The sequence below is a fragment of the Dreissena polymorpha genome, chromosome 3, assembly GCF_020536995.1.
Source record: "Dreissena polymorpha isolate Duluth1 chromosome 3, UMN_Dpol_1.0, whole genome shotgun sequence".
In the NCBI taxonomy this organism is placed as follows: domain Eukaryota; kingdom Metazoa; phylum Mollusca; class Bivalvia; order Myida; family Dreissenidae; genus Dreissena; species Dreissena polymorpha.
In genome coordinates, this window is record NC_068357.1 from 84200552 (window position 1) to 84228273 (window position 27722).

The following is a 27722-nucleotide window of genomic DNA, read 5'->3' on the forward strand; positions in this document are numbered from 1 at the left end:
GAGTACCAATGTAACGGTCTCACGCTAGATTACTCGGATTGGCAGTCAATCTCTAGTCTGGTAAACATGATCGAACTCGCTGAGCACCTAGGCATGACAGAAGTGGTGATGTTTCTTAAACGCATTCCACAACTTCTTACATTTCACAACAAAACCGCGTATGATCACGAATTGTTAAGACGAGAAAACGAGTCTAAGGAAAACCAAAAACCAATGTCTGTCAACGAACCTAGCGAAAACGATGAAAAGCGGTCGAGAACTAGAAAGAGAAGCTTTACAAAAGTGTTCAGTCGTAGTTTGAGCCGAAAGCGCAGAGAAGAAAATGTTATGAACTAAATGTCGTATTTTGTTTGTTGTATGTTGAAAATAAAGAGCAAAAACAGTAAACACGCGTGTTTGTTTTCTTCACGCAGCAAGATAAAACCCAAAACGTCAATATACTTGCATCTTCTCTACCAAACTAACAACCAAAACATAAAATGCATTTCAACATTTTATTTGACGATACTATTCAAACAAATACACACACAAGCATGCACTAAAAGTCATAACACTAATCAGTCCAATGAATCCGCTTCCAATCAAATATTTCAGATCTACAAACAGCGCATTTGTTCCCGTATATATGCATGTGCCAGCAACAGTGTACGCAGAAAAGGTGCATGCATGGTGCTACGGCAAAGGTTTTCTCTTCATTGCAGCAAATTATACAAGTACGCGAGTCTTTCACTGCTTGTTCTTTTTCCAGGTGAAGTTGAGCCATACGTTTTTTGCAGTCTTTGCAATCACAGCAACTAATTGCTTGAAAGCGTTCACGAAGTTCTTTCATAACCTGTATGCATTCTTTTCGTATTTTTCTAACAGAAAACCACCATCGTAAGTCTTGAATACAGATCATCGCAAGCATTGTAACACCGATCATGGCTTCTTGTTGTTGTCAAGTTTAGTCGTTTTGCGATCCCAAAAATCGGGGTTTCGTTCTTCGATGATGAATCGAATAAGCAAAATGCCAAGAAATATAGTCGCAAACATCAACAAATGAAATGAAGCTTACTTTTTGTGCAGAGCTTTTATATGCAAATTTTGTAACGATCTATATCACAAACCATTTCACTTTGGCTTTTAACGTTGCCACATTGGTCACATTTCAAAACATGGAAAACTTTCAAAGCATATGCTTCAATGCTCGTTCAAAAACACCAGAGCAAAAACGTATACAGAAAAGAAAATGGAAAATCAAATCTCAATCTGCTGCGAATAAGTTGTGGGACATCATATCAAAGCATATGAGCATAATATCCACAGAGGAGCCTAGGGTGAAATTGTTTCGCATGTCAAAATCTGAAACATTTGAACCATATGCATTTTTTTCTCCTGACTATGAACCTCAACCCGAGTTCGATTATCAGATCAAAATCACATGCTTTGGACTAACAGTTCATTTGAATGTGTATGTAAGATTGGGTGAAGATGACGACGAGGACGACTTGATGCTTGTTATGGACAGACCAGACGATACAAAACTATATTTCAACATTTTTGACCGCGATGGCGTGGTTGAGAAGAAACACAGTTTTCTAAAAACCAATGGTTCTGATATGTGCAAAGAAATCATCGATATGATTGGTCTCAAAGACATTATCGATGAGTGTGAATTATTCGAAAATTTGGCTTCAAACATATCGTTATCTGTAGAAAGTGAAGTTGAATGTGAAAGCGATAATGAATAAAACAACCAAAAACGTATTTTTCTGTTTTCTACTTTTTATTCAACACACATGCTTACAATACTGTACAAATGCATTCCATTCACCAGCTTGTTTTGCAACCCAGTCATTTAGTCTATACTTTCGAAAAACGTCTTGAATCTTGACCAGGTGGTAGAAGCCTTCAAGGTTGTATTTCGATAGTTCATTCACGACGGCCACAAACAAAACAAATGCAGTCACAAACACATCCCAGCTCAAACCACTGTTCAGCTTTTGTTCAAGCAATTCGGCGAAATAGTCTTCATCGAAACAAGCTATGGTCAGTTCATCCTTTGTTAGAACATGCATCGTTACCGTTCTATTTACAAGCAAAACCACACATTCAACAATGTCACAAAGAGTGTCATTTGAGTCCTCAAACTGCTTGCATTCCAAGTAATTTGCTACCATCGCAGCCACAAACTCACAGCTGAACATTTTTTTACGTTATGACAACTACTGACTTTGCGTGAATGGTTTTATACTCGAGTTAGGCGCTTGTTATTTGAACTGTTGTAGTAGTTTGTAAACGTCTAGATTGAAATCCTTGCAACACATACGCAATAACTATAACTATAACCAAAGAAACAACCACAAATGTTAGTGCAATAAATAAGACCCAAAAGCTGTTTATTTTGGAATCATCGTCACTCGGTGAATCCAGTCCCATACCAGGAATTCTAATTTGACACAGAGTTCGTGTTGTCGTACAATTTTCATACGAAATAGATTTTTCATTCACGTCGATATACAAGCACGTATTGTCCTCATCATATGACACTCGCGAATAAACTATCGCGTAATCGTTTAATTCGAGCGTTTCGTTCAGACTGTCAATTTTAAACATCAAATTTTGAGATATTGCATTCACCTTCGGGTCGTGCGTTCTGTTAATCAGATAGTCAAAAGCGTTTTGAAACTCTTCTTCTGTTTGCAGCACTGCTGGTAAGCACTGGCCATCTTCATTCACCACGAAACAAGTTTTAGGTGATGTGATCGACGCTGCTGCGTTTTCGTCAAATGAACATGTCTTGTACGCACGCGGATTGAAAGGTGACACAGTCACAAACTCTCCTCGATCCGCTTTTAACAGCGCTACGTTAGCCGTTTCGCATGAAATGCCCAAATATTTTCGTTTGAACAAATGAACGCATTGAGCAGGCCTATCTTTGTTGTTGAACAGCGCTATCTTGATAGAACCTTGGATGTTGTTTAAAATAAATTCGTTGCTTACTTGAGTGAAAACCGTTTTTAGATGAATGTTTTTGTGTCCAAAAATGACCACATCGTATGCATTATAGTCGGTGCTGTTTACAGTTTTACGTACATTGACGTTCGTTGAAAACTGGTTTCCAACTTTGAACTGTTGCTCAATACTGATAAAGTAGCAAGATCCATCATATATTTTACCAATACTTTTAGTCGGATCACACACATTGCAATAACAGTTTTGTAAACCGTAAGAAGAAACGCTTTGAACTGTTGTGTTTGCGCGGACAACAATGAACAAACACAAAATGATAAACGACCGCATGCTTGGCTTAGAACATCAAGAATGACAAGATCCGTTTGTATAAGTGTGTTTTATATTTATTTTAGTTCCTGTGTTTTTTTTATAACGTTATACACAAATCCTATTAGTCCAAGAACGATTGCAAACACGGCTAGAATGAAAAACACAACTTCGATTATAACAAGGACAGATCCTGTTTCGCTATTTTCGTTAGCCTTTGTGGTTGTTGAGCCATTATTTGTGATATTACCACTCGTTATGTTATGGATTTCACTGTAGTTTTGTCGTGTGCTAGTTTCGTTTGCAACTCTCGATGTGCCAAGATCGCTATTTTCTTCAACCTCTGTGGTTGTTGAACCATTGTTAAGGGCATTGACAACTGATGTGTTAAGGTTTTTACTTAATGTTTTAGTTGTATGTTCGTGTGCAACTCTCAGTGTTGCTTGCGTGCTTTTTTTGTTAACCTTTGTGGTTGTCCAACCATTGTTGGGGATAAAAGCAAGCGTTGAGTTTTCCATTTCGCTGTTTGTGTGTGTGTCAATTTCGTTTGAAACTGTCGATGTGACGAAATTATTATCGCTACTGCGTTTTTCGATGTCTGCAACATGATTAGATGTATTGTCTGGTACCAAGAACCGCGATAGAGAATCAGTAGCTAGCATCCTACCTATATTCGCGGTCAAAATCAAAAAGAGTTTGCCTTTGATTTGGAAACAAAACCTGTCCCTGTGATTATCAATGGTCAAATAATTGTCTTTCACGCCCAAAATTTTATTAATGAATTTTCGTATGGCCTCGAGAATATCATATTGCGTTGTGTACGTTCTCTCAGGAATATATACAATTTTGCGTAACTTTTCTAGCGCATCATCATAGGAAACGATCGAGAATTCACCATTGTATATACCCAGATCGCGCTCTGGCGATTTTTTGAAGCAGTTATCGTTACAGCTACATAGAGACACAAACAAGACAAATAGTATGAAACGCAACATTGCTGGTTTTTATTTCATTCATCTAACAAAACACATGTAATAGCTATATAACAAAAAATATGAACTTAACAGACTACAACACAAAATCTGCAGGAATGTACAAAACGAGGCCGTTTGTCAGCAATTCCTTTGACACACAAAATGCGACAAAGTTTGGTGGGATGTGAATGTTGGGAATGCATGTTCTAACCGCTTGAGAGAGCATATCTTCGTGTTCTTCGTTTTGACACTGATTGATGAAATAAACTTTACATGGGTCTTCTTCAGGTAACATGTCGCTAACGGGCATCGGGTTTTCTTGTACCTCTTGTTCTGGGGTGAACGTTTCCACGATTTCTTCTTTCACGACTGCCAAATCGACCGGCATACTGATTATCTCGTTTTGCTCCGAACACGCCTTCTTATCAGAACAAGGCAAGTCATTCCATGTTTGTTCTTGTGTTTTGCAAAGCATCTTTTTGGGGAGACTGGACTGATCCTTTGAATGTTCAGCAAATTTGCGTTTGCGATTAGGAATAGCATTGACTAGTCTACCTTTTCCCCCATCGATCAGCTCCGTTTCAATGTGAAGACTGTTGATGTGCTTGCGGTACAAAGGATGCATCACAAACAAAACCTCTAACGCCTGACACAAATTTGTATTTGGATATCCATATTTTGGTTGTAGTGAGTATACGTTAGCATTCATCTCTCTCATTTCGATGCCAGTTTGCAACGCTTCGTATATTTCACCACAGCTTCTCACAATTTTCAGACCTATTGTGAGCTCTTTCTGTGTACTGACAAGCTGAAAGTTTTTACTCGGTAGCACTCCTTTTTTCACCAATATTTCCACGATATCATTTTCCGAACAATCGAGTAATGTCATGACTGCTCGAAAGTAGGTGTTCAGCTTCAATCGTATCTGAGTCCTTTCCAAAGATAGGCAAGTGGATTTCACCGAATAGACTTTGCTAAACTCCTCGATTCCGTGCAACTCCAACACTGGTATTATGCATATCGGCAGTCTGTAGTTTAACGTGGGATTCGACTGCATGTATCTACCCTTCTTTATGCGCTCGTTTAGAGTTGCGAAATGTTCTGGTACTAATGTTTTCAATATTTTGAAGTAGCACATATCAATCTTTTCATCGGCAACAGAAAACATCAAGTCAACATATCGTTCAAACGCAGCTAGTGTCGGTTCATCGAGAAACACATGGTCCAGCGTTGGCTTGTAGTTCAAGTAGTCATACGGACTGTTAGTTATCGACGTAAAACGCAGTCCCTCGACATCTGTGAAAGGACATGTAACGCTAAACATGTACTTCTTCTGGTGACCATTTGCATTGAAATTTCTTTTCTCGCGAATGAATTTTTCGCACAATGTTTGGACGAACATGTTGTCGCTTCGGTTGTCAGATTGTAAATGAGACGCATTGAATAAGTTGCATGGCTTTATATACAACCCGTCATGTTACAAAGTTAGTGTTAAAAGCTTGAAAAAGTAGGTTTTGAAAACAGATATGGCTCGTTGCATCGAAAGGAAAGGCGAAAGCAAATTAAATGCACTCATCAAATCAAACCAACCCGAGTTGTTAGCAACACACATAAATCAAAACTTTGATTTTGATTCATCGTGTTACATTGTTATCAACGAAAAACATGTTTTGCCTGTTAATTTCACACAAACAGATTTAGAACAAGTTGTCATTCATAAATCAAAATCTGAATTCATACAGTTTGTGAAGCTCAGGTTTAGTGATTCTAAAAGCAATGGGTTTGATTTTCTGCTGTGTGAACAGACCGATTACGAAGATATCTACGGCAATGAGGTTCATCAGTGTCACCTTTATTTTTCAAACACATGTACCAAAGATATGGCAGCTACAAGCTATTACTTGACAAACGCGTTGAGTATGATTGGAGTACTTACATTTTCAAAGCATACGCATGACAAACTGGCTTCGTGTCTAATCAAACGTTATGGTCAAACACTCGTACCCAAATGCACCACTGAATTTTGGAACAAACAACTTGACTCATTTCGCACAAAAAATATTCGTGATAAAATAGATAAGGTCTCACAACAAGATGACTCAACAACACTTCGTGATGAAATTGAGCGTTTGGTGCAAACAAAGTACAACTTTGTTTCTTGTCAATACAATACTGCAAACAAAATTCTCAATATTCTGTACACGAACACAAGTGACAACAACTTTGGGTTAGTGGTTCTCAAACAGTCGCTGAATATAAAATGCGCTACATGACTATTGATTCAAATCATTTTTGATTTAAACACCAAAGCGACAACATGTCTGTACCAGCAAATAAATTTCAAGTTCCACAGACTGAGAATTGGGACTTAGAAATAAGCCAGTCCGAGATGAAAAGTAAGTTGTGTTGATAAGATATTGTGTTTTCATAGCAGTTTTTATTGTAAGCATTGTTCATTTAGTTGTTAACTTTTGCTTTTTCTGTTTCAGAAAATACCAGCATCGGGGTGGTAACTCCAAAAACGAAAACCGAAGACTGGGAAGCTGAAATTGCGGTGGCGAAACGTCCTCCATTCTTTCTCAGCGTGGGCAAAATAACACAGCGACGTATAAACCGAATGCACCGATGCTGGACCTGTCACTGCGTGCCTGTCAATTGTCGATGTGCAAAATATTGAATAAACTTGTTGAAACGTTAACATGTGTTTGTTTGTTTGGTAGAAAATGTTATATAGGTAGTAACTTGAAAATTGATTCTATACACCTAAACAATGCTAGCCGTTGAACTCAAAGATTTGGGATTTTTTCGACATATGTTGCGTTTGAATATTGAAAAGTGGAACAAAGCTGTCGAAATGTACATCATGGATCTCTATCCAGATGTGAAGTTTACATTTTCGACGCGAGATCAATGTTGGAAAGCGACAGATACGGAAATTGTGTACTATGTCGATATTGAGGTTATTCTGATCAATCCGAAATATGATTTGTGCTGGACACACCAAGATCCCACAAAACGACTTCAAACCATTAATGGGATTTTGTTGAGCTCAAAAGCCAAGAGAACAAAACTCGTAACGTTTGACCAAGAGTATTTTTGAGACAAAAAATGTATAAAGATGTTGAAATAACCAATTGCATGTGAAATAAAACGCATATCATAGCATGGATGATACCGACGCTTTGTGCACGAATGAAACAAGTATGTTTATGAACAACTATATCGACAGACTGAAAACGTTTGAGCATTGGTCTCCCCAAATACAACCAAACAAATACCAGCTTGCTTCTTGCGGGTTGTACTACTTGAGACAACACGACCGTTGCAAATGTTTTCGTTGTGGCATTGTGTTGTATCATTGGAAATCTACAGACGATGCGTTCTTGGAACACCATAAACATTCACCGAATTGCCAGTTTTTGCGAATGGTGGGTCCAGGAACAAGACTATTGATAGACACATGAGTAGGTTTTGTATGATCGTGTTGTAAATAAATATCATGAACCGTTCAATTCGTTTTGTTCTTATTCTTGTAGTAACATATACTTATTCGTGCAACTACCAAACGCAGAGTTGAAAAACAAGTACTATTGTGTGCACGAATGTTTGATTTCGCTATTGCGTTAGTTATTGATATAACCCAGTGTCGTATGTTTTCTCAAACTATATTATCCAACTCTAATCAAAGCAAATACAAACAACTATGTATATGTAGTTTCAAACGATTTTATTCTGCAACAATCAATATTTCAAACATTCAATCTTTCGCAACAACAACGTACAACAGTTTACATAGTCCACTAGATCAGACCACATAGTCCGCTCGATCACAGATGCAAAAGCCTCACTCCTCTGTTTTGGCCGTAACCCTGAATTTCGCCACACCATTCGCAGCGATCGTCGATCCGCGTACATGACACACAGCTGAGGGCCTCGCATCTACGGCAAAAGTTCACCATCGAAAAAAAGTTTTTGCACCTATGACACACAATCACTAACGTAGTGTCATACACAGTTGGCAGCATTTCGCCCATGCTCTTAATCCATCTGTTACAAGCTGCTTTGTTGTTTCCAGCTGACGAGGTATTCTGTCTTTCTAACCACGCTCGGTAGCTCCCGCTCTCTTTTACACTTAACATCCACCTCTCGCATGCTTTTCTATCAGTCATTGTGCGTGTTGTTATCTCTGTGTCAAAATACGAAATGATTCAAACACGAGCGATTCGCCTTTTATAGCCTGCCGTTTTTCAGTTCAACGCTCATTCAAGTTGACACAAATATGTGTATCAACAAGCAAACCCCATTGGAAGTCTGTCTTGGTTAGAGTGCCTATAGTATAGATACAAAACTCTTTACAAAACGCATCACTGCATATGTTATTCTGTTTCAGTTCAGGTTTTTCTGATCAGTGCCCATAAGGGTATATTTGAGAATTTTGATAAAAATCCCACATTACTGGTTATGGTTGAGAATGATGGAAAAATGTATTTACACAAAAAGTGGAAACTTTTGCTATTTTTGCAGGCATGACATTGTCTGTTTACCAGATTTTATTTGAATGCCCCTTACAGTGTGTGCAAACTAGCAAGCACAACCACAAGCCAATTTTCGGTTCAGATTTGTTTTATTCGTGTCTATAGTAGAGTATATGAGAATTTTTATACATGGCTCTCATAACTGGTCTGATGCAAAAAGAGATTGCCATTCCGAGCGCATATTACAGTGTGTGTGTGACCTTGCAAGCACAACCACAAGCCAATTTTTGTTTTCAGATTTCTTTTTATTCATAGGTATAGTATGATATATGAAAATTTAAGTACTTGGCTTACATAACAACCTTATGCGAAATGACCTTGACATTCAACTGTCTACATGGTATCTAAGTGCATCTGCTGTCTTGTTTCAGTGTCAATATTGGTGAAGGTTATTATGGGTGTGAGCTTGAAAGCCACAAGCCAATTCTTGGTTCAGATTTTTTGTGTATTAATGACTATAGACAAATATATGAAAATTTTAGTATTCAGCCCACATAACAGGTATAATGCAAATGATGAGAAAAAAGTATATAAAAGCAATTTTGGTTCAATGAAGAACGCCTTCTCTCGCAGAAGGAAATCTAGGTTCAAGCCCTAGTTCTGATATGAGTTTGTGTGTGAGCTAGCAAGCACAACCACAAGCCATGTCTTGGTTCAGATGGTTTTTGTTTTAATGACTATAGTAGAGTATATGAGCATTTTAGTACACAGCCTGCATAACAAGTTCAATGCAAAATGACCTTGACATTGCAAAGGAATCTTACATTGTGTGTGAGCTAGCAAGTACAACCACAAGTCAATTTTTGGTTCAGATTTGTTTTATTCGTGTCTATAGTAGAGTATATGAGAATTTGTATACATGGCTCTCATAACTGGTCTGATGCAAAAAGAGATTGCCATTCCGAGCGCATATTACAGTGTGTGTGTGACCTTGCAAGCACAACCACAAGCCAATTTTTGTTTTCAGATTTCTTTTTATTCATAGGTATAGTATGATATATGAAAATTTAAGTACTTGGCTTACATAACAACCTTATGCGAAATGACCTTGACATTCAACTGTCTACATGGTATCTAAGTGCATCTGCTGTCTTGTTTCAGTGTCAATATTTGTGAAGGTAACTATGTGTGTAAGCTAGCAAGCACAACCACAAGTCAGTTCTTGGTTCAGATTTTTTTGTATTAATGACTATAGAAGAATATTTGACAATTTTAGTACACATCTAACATAGCAGGTATGAAGCAAATGATGAGAAAAAAGTATAAAAGGCAATTTCGAAAGCATGTTTATTTGTCAGCACGTTCATGTCTGGCCACAAAACTTATTGTTTGTGTTATGTGCTCAGTGATGATCAGTTTATATAATCAGAGTGGTTCAAGGAAGAACGCCTTCTCTCGCAGAAGGAAATCTAGGTTCAAGTCTTAGCTCTGATATGAGTTCACTGAGAAATCACTGAACGCAATTTACAGTGTGTGCGAGTTAGCAAGCACAACCACAATCCAATTCGTGGTTCAGATTCATATCTATAGAAGAAAGTATGAGAATTTAAGTACACGGCCTACATAACAGCTTGATACAAAATGACCTTGACATTCATCTGTCTACAAATTCATGTGATCTAAGTGCATCTGCTGTCTTGTTTCAGTGTCAATATTTGTGAAGGTAACTATGTGTGTAAGCTAGCAAGCACAACCACAAGTCAGTTCTTGGTTCAGATTTTTTTGTATTAATGACTATAGAAGAATATTTGACAATTTTAGTACACATCTAACATAGCAGGTATGAAGCAAATGATGAGAAAAAAGTATAAAAGGCAATTTCGAAAGCATGTTTATTTGTCAGCACGTTCATGTCTGGCCACAAAACTTATTGTTTGTGTTATGTGCTCAGTGATGATCAGTTTATATAATCAGAGTGGTTCAAGGAAGAACGCCTTCTCTCGCAGAAGGAAATCTAGGTTCAAGTCCTAGCTCTGATATGAGTTCACTGAGAAATCACTGAACGCAATTTACAGTGTGTGCGAGTTAGCAAGCACAACCACAATCCAATTCGTGGTTCAGATTCATATCTATAGAAGAAAGTATGAGAATTTAAGTACACGGCCTACATAACAGCTTGATACAAAATGACCTTGACATTCATCTGTCTACAAATTCATGTGATCTAAGTGCATCTGCTGTCTTGTTTCAGTGTCAATATTTGTGAAGGTAACTATGTGTGTAAGCTAGCAAGCACAACCACAAGTCAGTTCTTGGTTCAGATTTTTTTGTATTAATGACTATAGAAGAATATTTGACAATTTTAGTACACATCTAACATAGCAGGTATGAAGCAAATGATGAGAAAAAAGTATAAAAGGCAATTTCGAAAGCATGTTTATTTGTCAGCACGTTCATGTCTGGCCACAAAACTTATTGTTTGTGTTATGTGCTCAGTGATGATCAGTTTATATAATCAGAGTGGTTCAAGGAAGAACGCCTTCTCTCGCAGAAGGAAATCTAGGTTCAAGTCCTAGCTCTGATATGAGTTCACTGAGAAATCACTGAACGCAATTTACAGTGTGTGCGAGTTAGCAAGCACAACCACAATCCAATTCGTGGTTCAGATTCATATCTATAGAAGAAAGTATGAGAATTTAAGTACACGGCCTACATAACAGCTTGATACAAAATGACCTTGACATTCATCTGTCTACAAATTCATGTGATCTAAGTGCATCTGCTGTCTTGTTTCAGTGTCAATATTTGTGAAGGTAACTATGTGTGTAAGCTAGCAAGCACAACCACAAGTCAGTTCTTGGTTCAGATTTTTTTGTATTAATGACTATAGAAGAATATTTGACAATTTTAGTACACATCTAACATAGCAGGTATGAAGCAAATGATGAGAAAAAAGTATAAAAGGCAATTTCGAAAGCATGTTTATTTGTCAGCACGTTCATGTCTGGCCACAAAACTTATTGTTTGTGTTATGTGCTCAGTGATGATCAGTTTATATAATCAGAGTGGTTCAAGGAAGAACGCCTTCTCTCGCAGAAGGAAATCTAGGTTCAAGTCCTAGCTCTGATATGAGTTCACTGAGAAATCACTGAACGCAATTTACAGTGTGTGCGAGTTAGCAAGCACAACCACAATCCAATTCGTGGTTCAGATTCATATCTATAGAAGAAAGTATGAGAATTTAAGTACACGGCCTACATAACAGCTTGATACAAAATGACCTTGACATTCATCTGTCTACAAATTCATGTGATCTAAGTGCATCTGCTGTCTTGTTTCAGTGTCAATATTTGTGAAGGTAACTATGTGTGTAAGCTAGCAAGCACAACCACAAGTCAGTTCTTGGTTCAGATTTTTTTGTATTAATGACTATAGAAGAATATTTGACAATTTTAGTACACATCTAACATAGCAGGTATGAAGCAAATGATGAGAAAAAAGTATAAAAGGCAATTTCGAAAGCATGTTTATTTGTCAGCACGTTCATGCCTGGCCACAAAACTTATTGTTTGTGTTATGTGCTCAGTGATGATCAGTTTATATAATCAGAGTGGTTCAAGGAAGAACGCCTTCTCTCGCAGAAGGAAATCTAGGTTCAAGTCCTAGCTCTGATATGAGTTCACTGAGAAATCACTGAACGCAATTTACAGTGTGTGCGAGTTAGCAAGCACAACCACAATCCAATTCGTGGTTCAGATTCATATCTATAGAAGAAAGTATGAGAATTTAAGTACACGGCCTACATAACAGCTTGATACAAAATGACCTTGACATTCATCTGTCTACAAATTCATGTAATCTAAGTGCATCTACTGTATTGTTTCAGTGTCAATATTTGTGAAGGTAACTATGTGTGTAAGCTAGCAAGCACAACCACAAGTCAGTTCTTGGTTCAGATTTTTTTGTATTAATGACTATAGAAGAATATTTAACAATTTTAGTACACATCTAACATAGCAGGTATGAAGCAAATGATGAGAAAAAAGTATAAAAGGCAATTTCGAAAGCATGTTTATTTGTCAGCACGTTCATGTCTGGCCACAAAACTTATTGTTTGTGTTATGTGCTCAGTGATGATCAGTTTATATAATCAGAGTGGTTCAAGGAAGAACGCCTTCTCTCGCAGAAGGAAATCTAGGTTCAAGTCCTAGCTCTGATATGAGTTCACTGAGAAATCACTGAACGCAATTTACAGTGTGTGCGAGTTAGCAAGCACAACCACAATCCAATTCGTGGTTCAGATTCATATCTATAGAAGAAAGTATGAGAATTTAAGTACACGGCCTACATAACAGCTTGATACAAAATGACCTTGACATTCATCTGTCTACAAATTCATGTAATCTAAGTGCATCTACTGTCTTGTTTCAGTGTCAATATTTGTGAAGGTAACTATGTGTGTAAGCTAGCAAGCACAACCACAAGTCAGTTCTTGGTTCAGATTTTTTTGTATTAATGACTATAGAAGAATATTTGACAATTTTAGTACACATCTAACATAGCAGGTATGAAGCAAATGATGAGAAAAAAGTATAAAAGGCAATTTCGAAAGCATGTTTATTTGTCAGCACGTTCATGTCTGGCCACAAAACTTATTGTTTGTGTTATGTGCTCAGTGATGATCAGTTTATATAATCAGAGTGGTTCAAGGAAGAACGCCTTCTCTCGCAGAAGGAAATCTAGGTTCAAGTCCTAGCTCTGATATGAGTTCACTGAGAAATCACTGAACGCAATTTACAGTGTGTGCGAGTTAGCAAGCACAACCACAATCCAATTCGTGGTTCAGATTCATATCTATAGAAGAAAGTATGAGAATTTAAGTACACGGCCTACATAACAGCTTGATACAAAATGACCTTGACATTCATCTGTCTACAAATTCATGTAATCTAAGTGCATCTACTGTCTTGTTTCAGTGTCAATGTTTGTGAATGTGTAAGCTAGCAAGTACAACCACAAGTCAGTTATTGGTTCAGATTCATATCTATAGAAGAAAGTATGAGAATTTAAGTACACAGCCCTCATAACAGGTCTGATGCAAAATGACCTTGACGTTCCTCTCTCTACAAAGCATCTTAGTGCATCTACACTCTTGTTTCAGTGTCGATGCTTGTGAAGGTTTTGATGACCTTCTTGTTATCAAAAAGCAGAAAGAATCAATATGTTTGTTGATGAGACTTTTCATTTCCAATTTTTTTTAAGGTTAACATGACCTTGAAGTTACAAAGATTGTTGCATAATAACGTTTGTTGATGTGAAGTCAAGTTCGAACAAGTGCTCAAGGTAAACATGACCTTGTAGCTGTATAAGCATATACGGTAACAATTTTTACAAGCATCATGTAAAACAAAACACGTTGTAAGGTTCTATACATTTTATTCATTATATGTATCAACCAATAATGCCATAGCGAGAACCAATTTGACATGTTGCATTCTTATCGTATTGATGTTTGCATTTCAGACAAATAAATTGCCCAGAATTTTTGTTGTAAACGTATTCAAAATACTTTACTATGCAGTTCATACAGCAGAATCCGTGCCCGCACGTCTTGCTTATAATTGTTGGTGGATTGTCTTCATTTTTACAAACTCTGCACGAGTCGATTTCGCCACTGCTCTGTAATTCGCTAGATATACTTTCAATAACTTTCGAAATATGCGTTGTCGCATGTCCAAGGAAAGAGTTTTGGCTTGAATTTTCAATGGTACTTTCTTCAGATTTTAGCATCAGCAATACTTTTTTGAGATTGTTGATTCTTATCTGAGCTTTGCCGTGCGACGATTTTATTAACTGTTGTTTTTTTAAATACTCATCTACAAAGTCAGTCTTCTTATTTTGAGTTGTAATAGCGTCTAGTTTTGCATTTCGTGAGTCTTTATGTCTTTTGATACTTTGATCGTCAAAATTAGCCATAGCTTTGCGTTTATTCGAAGTCTTTGTACTAGTCGAACTTGTTGAGTCGTTGGAACTGTGCTGTGATGACTGAGCCTTGAAATTAGCAGCTGCATCGTTTTCTCGCGATCGATATTCTGTGTTAAATTCTTCGTCACTCATTGTGAGAAGTGAGTACAAAATTGGATTCTTTTGTATGATCTCACTGGATGTTGAATCAATGGATGAGTTTCATCACCTAACTGAACACCAGTATTTGTAAGTTGTTTGGAGGCCATGTCGCTTTGCTAATCACACGAGAATGATTGAGTTTGTCAAAAGACTGGCTTTTTATCGTAAAATTTTGAGTTATATTATTTGTTTCTTATTTTGCTGCACATTGCGAAAAATGTTGATGCAACAAGATGCTAGATTCCACAATATGATCAAGGTCAACGTGAATATGAAATTGTGACGCTGTATGCAAGTTTCTCGTTCATGCATAGAAATGAGCGTAATGTCAGATATTGTCTGATCAAGTATTTTGATCCATCGCAATTCGATACGAAATTGTTCGTAAGCTCAACGTTATTCTACTACAGTATACAATCAAACTATATCTAACCTGCTCGACTAACAACATACACATCATATGCATTAAACATTTTATTTTACAACAAACATCAAACATATGAAAACAGTCAAAACATTTAATCCGTGAAAAGCATTCGCACCCAGCCAGTAACGTCAGCTCGACACATAGCGCAGTCTCCATCGAACATCATCAGGCAGCAGTTTTCACAAAAAGTATGCCCACATTTTGTCAAGGTACAGTTTTTTTCGCCATCGTAGCATATTGTGCACGTTTTCAGGGCTCGAATAGCTTCTTCCTTCTCGAGTTGAAGTTCTCCTCTTTGCGAAATCAAAGCCTGTTCCTTCTCGAATTGAAGCTGCGATATTATTCTTTCGCTTTCGCTATCGTGTTGCTCTTTCAGCGCTTTCTCGCGTTTGGACCACTCTGCATTGAAATAGCGCTCTTGGTCATCGACCAAATGTCCACTCGCTTCTCTCTGATAAGAGGAAGCCTTTTGCAAACACGATATCATTTTTGTGCATACTTCGCGGCCTTCCTTCGACATCGCATAGTCGCTGCCGTTTACAAATGCTGTCATCTGACTTCCAAGTCTGTTCAAATGATAGCCGAACGACTTAAAATCCATCGACGCCGATTGCTCTGGTCGAGTGTATGGCCTTGTAGTAGCATGCCGCTTACCCTTGCCAGTCGATGTCGTTTCGCCACTGCCACTAGGAGCATTTGTGTCCTCGAACTTCGGCAGTCGGTGTGCGTATTTCGGCATGATTTAGCGTCAATATTCTCTCTTGGAGTTGCAAATCACGAATGATAACCTTAGCTGTCCGGGTCGCCTTAAATACCCGACGGGCTGGTGCGTTTTTACTATATAGACAAAGCATAGTGCTTACATACAAAAGTCTTTGAGTACAATGAATAGCAAATTTCTAACGCGTGGTCGATGTAGGCATTCATACTTAAGAAAAGCGCTGGACAAAGTTGCATGTTTGAAAGATTTTGATCAAACGTACGTTAGCGAATTAGGTCAGTACTTCAGAAAGACATTTCCCACATTACGCGATGAATGTCGGTTGTACATAAAGCACGAAGTAACAATTCAGAACAGGCGACCCGATTTCGTTATTCATATACCAAATGTTGCCCTGATACTACTCGAATACAAAACATCGAATGTTACAACAAAAGTACGCAGAGAATATTTAACTCAAGTACTCGATACGTTTCACAAGTTTCGACAAAGCTTATGCGCTTGTGAAAATTCAAGCCATATACGCTTAATGAGTATTTTGCTCATTCGCAATTCTTCATCTCGACAAAACAAAATTGTGTGTGTGAAAAATGAGTCAATGCCTAACAGCTGTTATTTGATATGAACTTTTATGAATATTTTTGCGAAATGTACTATGATCAAATTTCAACGCAACAGTGCAGTGGAGTATTTTTCAAATCACAATATCTCGCTAGTACAAATTTTTTTCCAATCCAATACTTCATCAACGCATGAGAAATTACACCCAGTACAGCGAGGTCATCAAGTGCAAATAATATCGAACGTCATTTCACAGTAAAGTACACAGATAGATGAGTATTTGCGAGAAAGTTTAAATGTAAATTTATCAAAAACCACTGCAGATATTGGGATCAAATTTTGACTATGATATTCAACTTAGAGAGCCTTACATCGATTATTCCGAACGTTTTATTCTTTTGTTGATGCTTTTTTGACAAACATACTAGTTTTTGATCGAAAATAAAGCCTTTATGAAGAAATCTTTTTGCCTTTTCGTTTTGCGATACATTGTTCAAAATGTGTACCGTTGAATATGAAGTTTTTGTGTGGATTAAATAATCACACATTGAAACGCCGATTTATCAGCAGAAAACTGAACTCAACTCTGATATTGTTTTTCTACAACGCACTTAAACTCATGACGTGCAGTAGATCTACGTAATTTCGCTTCATGTAAACAACCTTGGTGCAATATCGTACAACGAGGTTTAAGTGCATTTTCTTTGAAACCACTCAAAATATCAATATGAAATTTTCAGTGCATGACACAGATGGCTATATGCTACAATTACGTACTGATTAGTTTGCCCTGAAATATATGTTTCTATGTTAAATATCTGTCCGAAATCTTGTGTATGAAGAAAACTTTTTTGCTTTTTCGTTTTGCTTAACGAAATATGTACAGTTAAATTGGGAATTGTTTTCTGAAGAATTTGGTGTATAACACTTTGTATGTATGTGAATCATTTCGATTGAACAAGTAGAAAGTTAAACGCAGCATTGATCGTTTTCTTTAAATCGACATCGCGCAAAAATTCATTACATGTAGTACGTCATTTCGCTTAAATGTAAACAACCGAGGAAAGACTAAACATAATATCGGTTTAAGTTAAATATCTCCGGAACGATTCATGGCATCAATATCAAATTTCAAGTACAATACCCAGCTTATTGTTCGCTACAACTTTTCTATTGTTATTTTTGTTCCAACATATATGCTTATGAGATAAAAATCACGTTGAAAACGTTCGCAACAAGAAAACTTTTTCATCCTATCGCTTTTTGAAACAAAACTGATATCATCTTATAGAAAATTTCATTCCGAATATTTCGCTATGACATGCGTGTATGTTTATTGTATCGCTTGATCAAGACTAGCCGAAAACCATTTTGCCTATAATCACGAATTCACTTTTTAAAGCACGAAACATGTACTGTAGATCGAACGTCATTTCTATCCATGAAAACAACTTTGGCTTGGGTGCAATATCTTACAATGAGGTTTAAGTCAATTTTCTTTGAAACCACTCATAATATCCAGATGAAATGTTCACCACAATATTCTATCATATGATAGCTACAATTTTTGTCTCGCCTATATTGTTCTCACACGACTCATTGTGTCAGATATTCAATTTTGCAAAATTCGCTAAGAAGAAAACTTTTTCGTGTTAAGAGCATTTATCTTCATTTTGGTATGATTTTGTAGGAAATTCAATTCCACGCATTTTGATGTATTACACTTAAACGTCTGTCTAAACACACAAACAATACAGTGCAATAACGATTTCGTACTAAACGCATTTCTGTCTTTAACTTTAGATTTTTACAACGTCGTCTTTTATCCATGTAAACAAACGAAACAAGATGTTAAGTTACATCGGTTTAACTCAATTTGCTCGAAAACGTCTCATGATATTAAGATGAAATTTTCACCATAATATTCTATCATATGATAGCTACATTTTTTGTTTCGCCTATATTGTTCTCACACGACTTATTGTATCAGATATTCAACTTTGCAAAATTCGCTAACAAGAAAACTTTTTTGTGTAATGAGCATTTATCGTTATTTTGGTACTAGCTTGTAGGAAATTCGATTCCACGCATTTTTATATATTACACTTTACCGTATGTTTAGACACAACAAAAATACAGTGCGATAACGATTTCGTACTAAACGCATTTCTGTCTTTAACTTTACATTTTGACTCAACGTCGAAAACTCTCTGCGAATAGAACAGTGATTTCGTACAAAGTTTAACTTCGCGTTTCTTCCCAACCATTTGACCGATCAACATAACATTTTCGCATTAATATGAAACACGATAATAGCAACAAGTTTTGTGGGGATCATTTTTTGCTAACATATTCGCATTTGGTAGAAATTCTTAGTTTTTCGCATGAAAATCACTTCGCTGACAAGAAAAAAAATTCCCATTTAAGACAAGTATAAAACAATTGATACCATTCGATAAGGAATTCTGTTCTGCACATTTTGATGTATGATACTCCACAATAGGTCTAATTACAAGAATACTGCTGAGAGAAAACGCATTCGTGCTTATAGAAATTTTGAACTTTAAAGTATCGAGTTAAACCGAACGTCGTTAGATAGCGAATAGTTGATAAAACTGTGTTTGTATCGAAGCGGTTTATTTTAACTGTCACAATAACGCGTGAACGCATTTCGATGAAATTTTCACTACCATAACCAGCAATCAGAGAGGAACAATAAGAGTTTAAATATTTTGCAAGTAGATAAGTGGATATATGTCAAAATTTCTGTTTATTGGTAAAACTTGGGTTGATATGAAGAAAAGATTTTCATTTCGCAATATGATACAGTAATATTTGCATCATGCGATGGGGAATTTATTTCTGTGCATTTTGGTGTAACATACTTGATGTTTTTGTAAAACGCTGCAGTTATACGGGCAGAAAACCATATCACAACAAACACACATTTCATGAATCGTAATTTTGACCCTTCGTTGTCAGTGCAAATCGACGACGTCATTTCAATGAAACTCATCTTTCAACTTAAAGGGGTGTTTACATATCGACGATAGAAAATTGTGTTTCTTTGACAGTGGTTTAAGTGCAATATCTATAGAACCAGTTGTCCAAATTCCATAAAATTTTCACCAGATGAACCGAAATTTCGATGCGCTCATACTGGTACTATTTGTGTATACAAAATCGAACGCGCGAGTTATGAAATTTTGATTTTAACGCAAATTTTCTCGATATTTCAAATTTTCAAGAACAATTGTACACATAACCATACTATTTGTATATCATTGTGTAGGCGCCAGTGTGCTGAACATTTTGATATATGTGGTTTGATATTTATTTTCTATATCTTCGTTGTACTAGTACAAATCACAAAACACAGTTGAAAAAATCACAGCGCGATAGTTGCTCTTTAATAAAGTTAGTGCGAAATCATATCGAGCTGCTTTCGTCAGTCGAACGTCATGAAAACATTTGAGTTCTCGGAATTGAAAATAAATATTGAATTGTTCAGGCTATGTAGAAAACTAAATGGGTATACGGGAATATTTTGTGCTGATGTTAAATGTTCAGTAATAAATATTTTGATGGATTACTCACATATTTGATATGATCTAGGATTATTTCAGAATGATAGGTTAGTAAATCTATGTTTGACTAGATTTTTTTATATACTCGCCTTTTGTCGTTTTAACATTGACTATAAAAATCTGCGTTGAGTACGCCTCATAACAAGATTTGAGACCTAAAGACCATGGATTTGCTTTAACTCGAAGGAAATACTGGATGGATTGTACGGACTCATGCTTATCAATTTTTATGCCCATTCAAGCTGTGAGTGTGAATATTTCGGCTTGTATGGTCATGAAAAAATATCATCACAAAGTCAATATTTGTAGGATTTTTGCATGGTAAGTATGATTTTTAGATTTGTCATCAAATACACATTCGATCGTAACTCAAATCATGAAGAATAAACATTTTCCATGTGCTTTTCTGTCATTCTTCGTTTGGTCGTTGAAGGGTTCGGACGTGTTTTTCGAAGCTCTCGACGTCGTGACCTAATTATAATTTGAACTGCGCGGGTAAAGAACGCTCAGTTGCGACTTGGACATTGACCAATACGGACGTGTTTTTAAAGCGCTCTGAAAAAAGTTTTGACTTTTAAAATTTTTTTACTACGACAGAATCTTAGTTGACTGATGGTCTTTGACAAAGACAGACTTGTTTTTGTGAGCTCTGAAAAAAATTTGACTTTGAAATATTTTTACGATTAAAAAGTTTCAGTTGACTTTTGAACGTTGACGAAGACGGACGTACTTTCGTGAGCTCTGACTATTGATGAAAAGTTTTCGCGTTATAGAATAGCGACTTGGTACTCAGGTTGTTGAATGACTGGATGACTGAAGTGTTAGGTTATTGTTATGAGATAACAACTTGACTTTGACTTGAGTTGTGAAATGAAATCATACTCTTATGCGATGTTAACTTTTGAACGTTTAGTATTGACTGACAACGAACTTTTGTGAGCGTTATATATGAAATGTTTGACTCACATTAATTTTTTTGAACGACTTGACTTCACTTTAAGTTTTGACATCGGACTGATCGGACGTGTTTTTTTAAGCTCTGACTTTGACTGTTGTGGAAAATTAAATTTATGTTGTGGTGTCAAGCGATTGACTCTCAGTTGAGGTTCAGATGTCGAGCTGTGCGGACGTGGTCATGGAGCTGCTGTCTACAAAAAACGTGAGTACAAATTTTTTTCGTTTTACTGTTTAGATCTTCATGTTTCGCGATAGATTGAAGTGGAGTTGCGTGATGATGTATGATGGTTGTAATGTGTTGGGTAGAAATTACTCAGTGCTGATACAGTGTCGATATGTTGTAATGAGCGATGATAGTGGATGATGGTGGAACAGAATATTCATTGAGGTACTTTGAGGAAGCGAACATATGATGGAAAAATGTTGCAAAAATATTAAATGACAATTTATTGAATCACTTTTGTTGATATGTATGATATTGATTAAATTGTATTTGCATGCTGTAACATTTCTATTTCATTTCAGGGGGCTGTGGTGAGTATTGTAGTATAAATTTGTTTCAATAAATCATGATGAATGAAAACTGATTTCGATTCGTTTTGTACAGGTTTACTTGTATAGAAGTGTAATGCGTTGGGTAGAAATTACTCAGTACTGATATAGTGTCGATATGTTGTGATTAGCGATGATGGTGTATGATGGTGGAACAGAATATGAGCTTCTTTGGGAAAACGAACATATGATTGAAAAAAATTTGCAAACATAGTAGATAAATGATATGATATTGCTTAAATTGTATTTGCATGCTGTAACATTTCTATTTCATTTCAGGGTGCTGTGGTGAGTACTGTAGATTGTAGTGCATATGTATAGAATTCAATAAAAGATTATGACTGAAAACTGCTTTTGATTCTTATTGTACAGTTTTAGGGATTATAAGTCTATAGCAACTCTGTCGGTTGGTGTTCATGAGTGTGAGCTTAATACAGCAATGTTTGAGTAGTACAAAAATGTTTTCGCTTTTGTGGTCGCCAGCTGTCCGTGATCTGTAAAGTGAAAATACACAGAGCTATGAAGCATACAAATGTTTCGAAATTTTATCAATGATTGTATACTATGCATGTTTTGATTTAGTTCGTTTCAGATTTGACATGAGATGAAAACCTGACATGATTTGAACAGAGCTGGGAAACGAAAAGGTAAGTCTGTTTCATTCCACTATGAACACTTGTATTTTGACAAAAGAAGAGATAAAGTGAGTTACTTTATCATCATGGTTTCATTTAGTGAACAGAGGTAAACCTAGCTAGCTTTTCGTGTACTCTATTTTGGATGATGAGTATGTCAGTAACTTTAATTGTACGGCTAGTAAAGTATGAACATGAATGCTTTGTTCAGATTTTCAGATGTGTGCTGGCAGTTCAAGTCTGGCAGCTGGAGTGAACAGTCGTGTTTTCTGGAGCTCCAACAATATGCTAGAAGGTAAGTAACTATGTTTGTTTTGCATTGCATGTTTTTATATGTTTCAGACTTTCAAGCAGAGATGTCATGCTGACTGGAGTTGAGCACAGGGCAGTGACAAAGTGAAAGGTAAGTACTTTTGACTGAATGTTTGTTCTATGCATGTTTTGTTTTAATACATTTCAGGAGTGCTTATCCAGTGATGATATGACAGTTGGAGTGAACAGTGGAGCCAAGCAGTCTTGTTTTTGGAGCTACTCAACAAGCCTTGAAGGTAAGTTTAGAATTTCTCAATGTTAGTGAATTGAAGTACTGTCACTTGCTTTTGAACAGTCGAACAGAACAGACGTGGTTGCGAGAGCTCTCATATCTGTTGTGTTAAACTGTTTTTATGATATGTTATGTTTGTTTGTTTGTTTGTGATGTACTATTTTTCAGATGCTGATGGCAGTGATGGGTTTTCAAGCTGACCTGAACAGAAAAGCACTCATATGGTAAGTACAAAATAGTTGTTATATGGGATGTTTTGTGCATGCTTTTATGTTTCAGGTGTACTTGCTGACAGCGACGAAGACGAATCAAGAAGAGGAACATTGTTGAGAAAGTGATTGGGACTTGCAAACAGGGTAAGTGTAACACTTGTGTTTGTTTAATTTGTAACATGCGTGCTTTGCTCTGTTTCAGATTTCACATGCAGAAATTAAACAGGATTTCAACTGCTGAGACACAATTCATCAAAAGTAAGGTAAGTTTTAATTCATTGATTTGAGTTGTACAATGTGTTCTTTACTTTATTTCAGATTCGAGTCACTGGTTTACACATGGAAGAAGATTTCCACGTCTGTTACTCAACTCTACAGAAGCAAGGTAAGTCGATCAAATTTTTGTTTTCATTGACTGCTGTAATGTGATGTTATGCTATTTTTCATGTGTGCTATGCAGAGATGGAGAATTCAATTTTAAGAAAGATTAACTGCTGCAGCTTAGCTCTGCTCTGTGTTGATTTTTGTTCAAAAACGTTTAAAATGTATGTGTGTTTTCAGATGTTTTGTTTCAGTTGATGTCCAGATGGCAAGCAGTACAGACGTGTTTCTTGGAGCTGCCAAACAGTGAGTACAAACGTTTTATATTTTTCAGTTGTTTACTCATAGAAGTCTGTGAAAGATGATAACAAGGGTTGAATCTATCAGCACTTGTGTCTAAAAATGCTGAAGTGTGACGGTTTACTGAAAAGGGTAAATGCTAGCCAGTACTTACACTTGAGCAACCGTGGGATGTCGAACTAACTGATGATGTACTATGATGGTGAACACTTACTATGTGTATCAAAATGCTTTTGTTGATATTTACTATAGATGATTTGATATTGGTTAACATTTGTTTGCATGCTGTTAACATTTCAATTTCATTTCAGGGAGCTGTGGTGAGTATTGTAGTATACATTTGTTTCAATAATGTTTGAGTAGTACAAAAATGTCTTTACTTTTGTGATCGCCAGTTGTCTGTGATATGTAACGTAAACAAAAAACACAGCTATGAAGCATACAATTGTTTCGAAATTTTATCAATGATTGTATACTATGCATGTTTTGATTTAGTTCGTTTCAGATACGACATGACATGAAGAGTTGACAGTCGAACAGAGCTGAGCAAAGCAGAAAGGTAAGTGTGTTTCATTTTAGTATGAACACTTGTATTTTGTTTTTATATGGTATGTTTTGTGCATGCTATGTTTCAGGTGTACTTGTAGTCAGCGACGAAGACAATTCAAGAAGAGGAACATTGCTGAGAAAGTGAATGGGACTTGCAAACAGGGTAAGTGTTACAATTGTTTGTTTGATTTTTACCATGCATACTTTGCTTTGCTCTGTTTCAGATTTCACATGCAGAAATGGTCTCATAGCAGTGCCAACAGTGAATAAGGATTTCATCTGCTGTGAAACAACTCAACAGAAAGTAGGTAAGCATTGAATGAATGCACTTGAGTTGTACAATTTGATGTGATGCTTTTTTCTGTTTCAGATTCAAGTTTCTGGTGTAGACAGAAAAATGTGTTTGAAGAAGGAATTCTACTACTGTGATTCAACTCTACAGAAGCAAGGTAAGTAGAAACAAAATTTTGGTTTAATTTAACTCATGTGTTTTGCACTGCATGCTATTTTTCAGGTCTCTCATGCAGTGAGGGAAAAGAAGAAGATTTCAAAAAAAATCACTGCTGCAACTCAGGCCTATAACATGGTAAGCGTTTACTATATTGTATACAAAATATTTTTCTGTTTTACTCTGTTTCAGGTTTCAATTGTAGAGATGTTGCAGAGATGTTTTGACAGCTTGTGACAGAAAAGAAATTCAGCAGCTGTGTATCGACTGTAGCCACGAGGTAAGTCGAAACAAATATACTGGTTTGTATGTAATGTTGTTATGCCCTTCTATGTTTCAGACTTACATTGCTGTGACTGTTCCACAGTGGGTCAAAAAAAAGACGAATACAGGTTTCAAGAAGAAAATTGGCTGTTGAAAACCTGCACAAAATATGAGGTAAGTAAACTATTCTTTTGGTTTGTTTTGTGCTTTGTTATGCTTAACTATTTTTCAGATTGGAATGGTGGGTCGTTACAGAGCAGACTTTTGGACAACTGAGAAGTTGAGAAACAGAGAATGATTCAAGATCAGCTAGGTAAGTCTTGATTATTGTGCATTGCTAAATGTTTTTTTCATTCCAGTATGGGTGTGGTAAGTACACAAACTTTCTATAATTTAATATTGAACTGTTTTTATGACCTGTATTCTGCATTGTAAAATGTCTGTTTTTCATTTCAGTATCCTGTGGTAAGTACAATTGCTTTCTTTAATTTTCATATTGAACTGTTTTGATGACTTGTATTCTGCTATACAAAATGTGTTTTTTTCATTTCAGTTGCCTGTGGTAAGTACACTAACTTTCTTTAATTTTCATATTGAACTGTTTTGATGACTTGTATACTGCATTGTAAAATGTGTTTCTTTTTCATTTCAGTATGGCTGTGGTAAGTACACAAACTTTCTATAATTTCATATTGAACTGTTTTGATGACTTGTATTCTACTATGCAATGCTTAATGTATTTTTTCAGTAGCCTGTTGGTAAGTACAATTGCCTTCTTTAATTTTCATATTGAACTGTTTTGATGATGTGTATACTGCTATGCAATGCTTAATGTTTTTTTTCATTTCAGTATGGCTGTGGTAAGTACACATACTTTCTATAATTTCATATTGAACTGTTTTGATGACTTGTATACTGCTATGCAAAATGTCTGTTTTTCATTTCAGTAGCCTGTGGTAAGTACACTAACTTTCTTTAATTTTCATATTGAACTGTTTTGATGACTTGTATTCTGCTATACAAAATGTGCTTTTTTCAATTTCAGGTCAGCAATGGTAAGTATAGTGTGTTTCTTTATGTATAATTTTGTATACATATTGTTTTTTTCATCATAGCATGTCTTATATATTTATGCTTTGTGTAAGTAAAATGTTCATAAATCATTCTTATCTTCAAACTAAAAATGTATTGTGCTATGCAAAATGTCTGTATGATTTCAGTTGCCAGAGGTGAGTACCATTACAGTTGAAAAGTTAGTTTTGTTTAGTTAAAGTTTTGGTTCACAGTTCTGTTTGTTATTTGGCAAAATTTACATGTATGCATTGAGTCTTGATTTCAGCTAGATTGTGGACTGAAGAAGATTGCCAGCAGAGGGATTGGATACAAGATACAAAGTAAGTACTGAGTTTCTTACTAAAAGTTTTGAGTTGTATTCATCGTGTGTTAATATGCTATGATTGCTATGATCATGACTTTTGTATTTCAGCGAAGACAACATTGGTAAGTAAAATTGTTATCTGTTTCATGTTTACTGTTACAGTTCAATATTGTGTTTATAAATTGTAAGTTGTACAAACACATTCAAAAGTTTCTGATCATGCTTTCGATTTCATTTCAGCTTTACTGCTGGACGAGTGTTCTCTACTACTAGACGTGTCAGGTTTACTACCAGGCGAGCAGTGACAACAAGGCGCCTTTGTGGAAACAACACAACAAAAAAGTGAGTATTAGTTGAAATTGTTTTACTGTATGTTATACTTAAATGCAAAATTGTGCACATAAATTGTAAGTTGTACAATTACAATGAAAGTTTCTGATCATGCTTTCTATTTCATTTCAGCTGTACTGCTAGACGAGCAGTGACAGAAAGGCGCCTGAACATGCAACACAAAACAAAAAAGTAAGTATCAGTTAAACAGTTGGTAGAGTTGTGTGTTTTTCTTTAGCAGTTTGTGTTTACTATTTTATTTGATACATGGTATATTACACATGCATGTTTTTATCATTTCAGGCTGTTTACTTTCATCGTTTACTGTTTAACACAATTTGCTTTTCTATTTTCAGTGCCAATTTGCAAACCTTGATGTGGACACCGAGTAGTCAATACATACGTGTGGGGTACAGCTGCGACAAAACCGTGGGTCCATCGCACCGATAACTTGAACATTGGCCCGCGTATGGACATCAGTGCAACTTTGTGAATCCATGTAACTTTGTGAATCCATGTAACATTGCGAATATGTGTCGATCAAAAAATGTGAACATTATGCAATGAAACGAACTCGGTGTTGCAAGTGGCAAGTGTTGACAGTGTGTATGTTTATGTTTATGTTTTTACATGAAAAATAAAGGAGATTGTTCTCCTACCTTTTTTTTCCTTGTTTTATTGTGCTGGCCAGCAATATTGATGTATTGATGTATGTGTTTGTGTATTAACGATGTATTAACTATGCATTACCAAAATCAAACAAAACTTTGGCACAAGAGACTTTAAGTATCAAATACCAACAATTTAAGCGCAGACAATCACATGGTGGTACACCAGTCCGAATATACTCATTGCTCTAGCCAGGATTGCAAATTACTTGTGTTGACTAGCAAGGCTCCCTAGTAACGGAGCAGTGTTACTGGCGTTTTTTGGGTCGATAGTGCTTAGGTGAGGTTTTGCTCGAATCGGGAGCGGGTCACTCGCTTGGGCGAGTTAGTTTTCGCTCGTAGTTTCCAATCTGGCTAGATCAATGTAAGGTTGTTTTGACTGCTATTTGGCAAGCAGAAAGACAACAGCGGTTAATTGACTGAGTATGGGCG

The 27722-nt window shown here is 36.3% G+C and overlaps 3 long non-coding RNA genes across 5 annotated transcripts; all 3 read left to right on the forward strand.

Moving 5' to 3' along the window:
• Positions 1-6443: 6443 nt before the first annotated feature.
• LOC127875062 (uncharacterized) lies at positions 6444-6933 on the forward strand. The gene is made up of 2 exons (XR_008047245.1): positions 6444-6631; positions 6725-6933. It is a non-coding gene; the product is annotated as an uncharacterized LOC127875062 (long non-coding RNA).
• Positions 6934-21173: 14240 nt separating this feature from the next.
• Positions 21174-24306, forward strand: LOC127875061 (uncharacterized). Of its 3 annotated transcripts, XR_008047243.1 has the most exons (4): positions 21174-22288; positions 22488-22571; positions 22737-22824; positions 22989-24306. It is a non-coding gene; the product is annotated as an uncharacterized LOC127875061 (long non-coding RNA). The 3 variants fall into 3 exon arrangements; XR_008047242.1 differs by having other exon boundaries at positions 21226-22288; positions 22488-22824; XR_008047244.1 differs by having other exon boundaries at positions 21255-22824; positions 22989-23417; positions 23608-24306.
• A 2113-nt stretch (positions 24307-26419) lies between these two features.
• Positions 26420-27377, forward strand: LOC127875059 (uncharacterized). The gene is made up of 3 exons (XR_008047241.1): positions 26420-26634; positions 26755-26814; positions 26979-27377. It is a non-coding gene; the product is annotated as an uncharacterized LOC127875059 (long non-coding RNA).
• Positions 27378-27722: the final 345 nt, after the last annotated feature.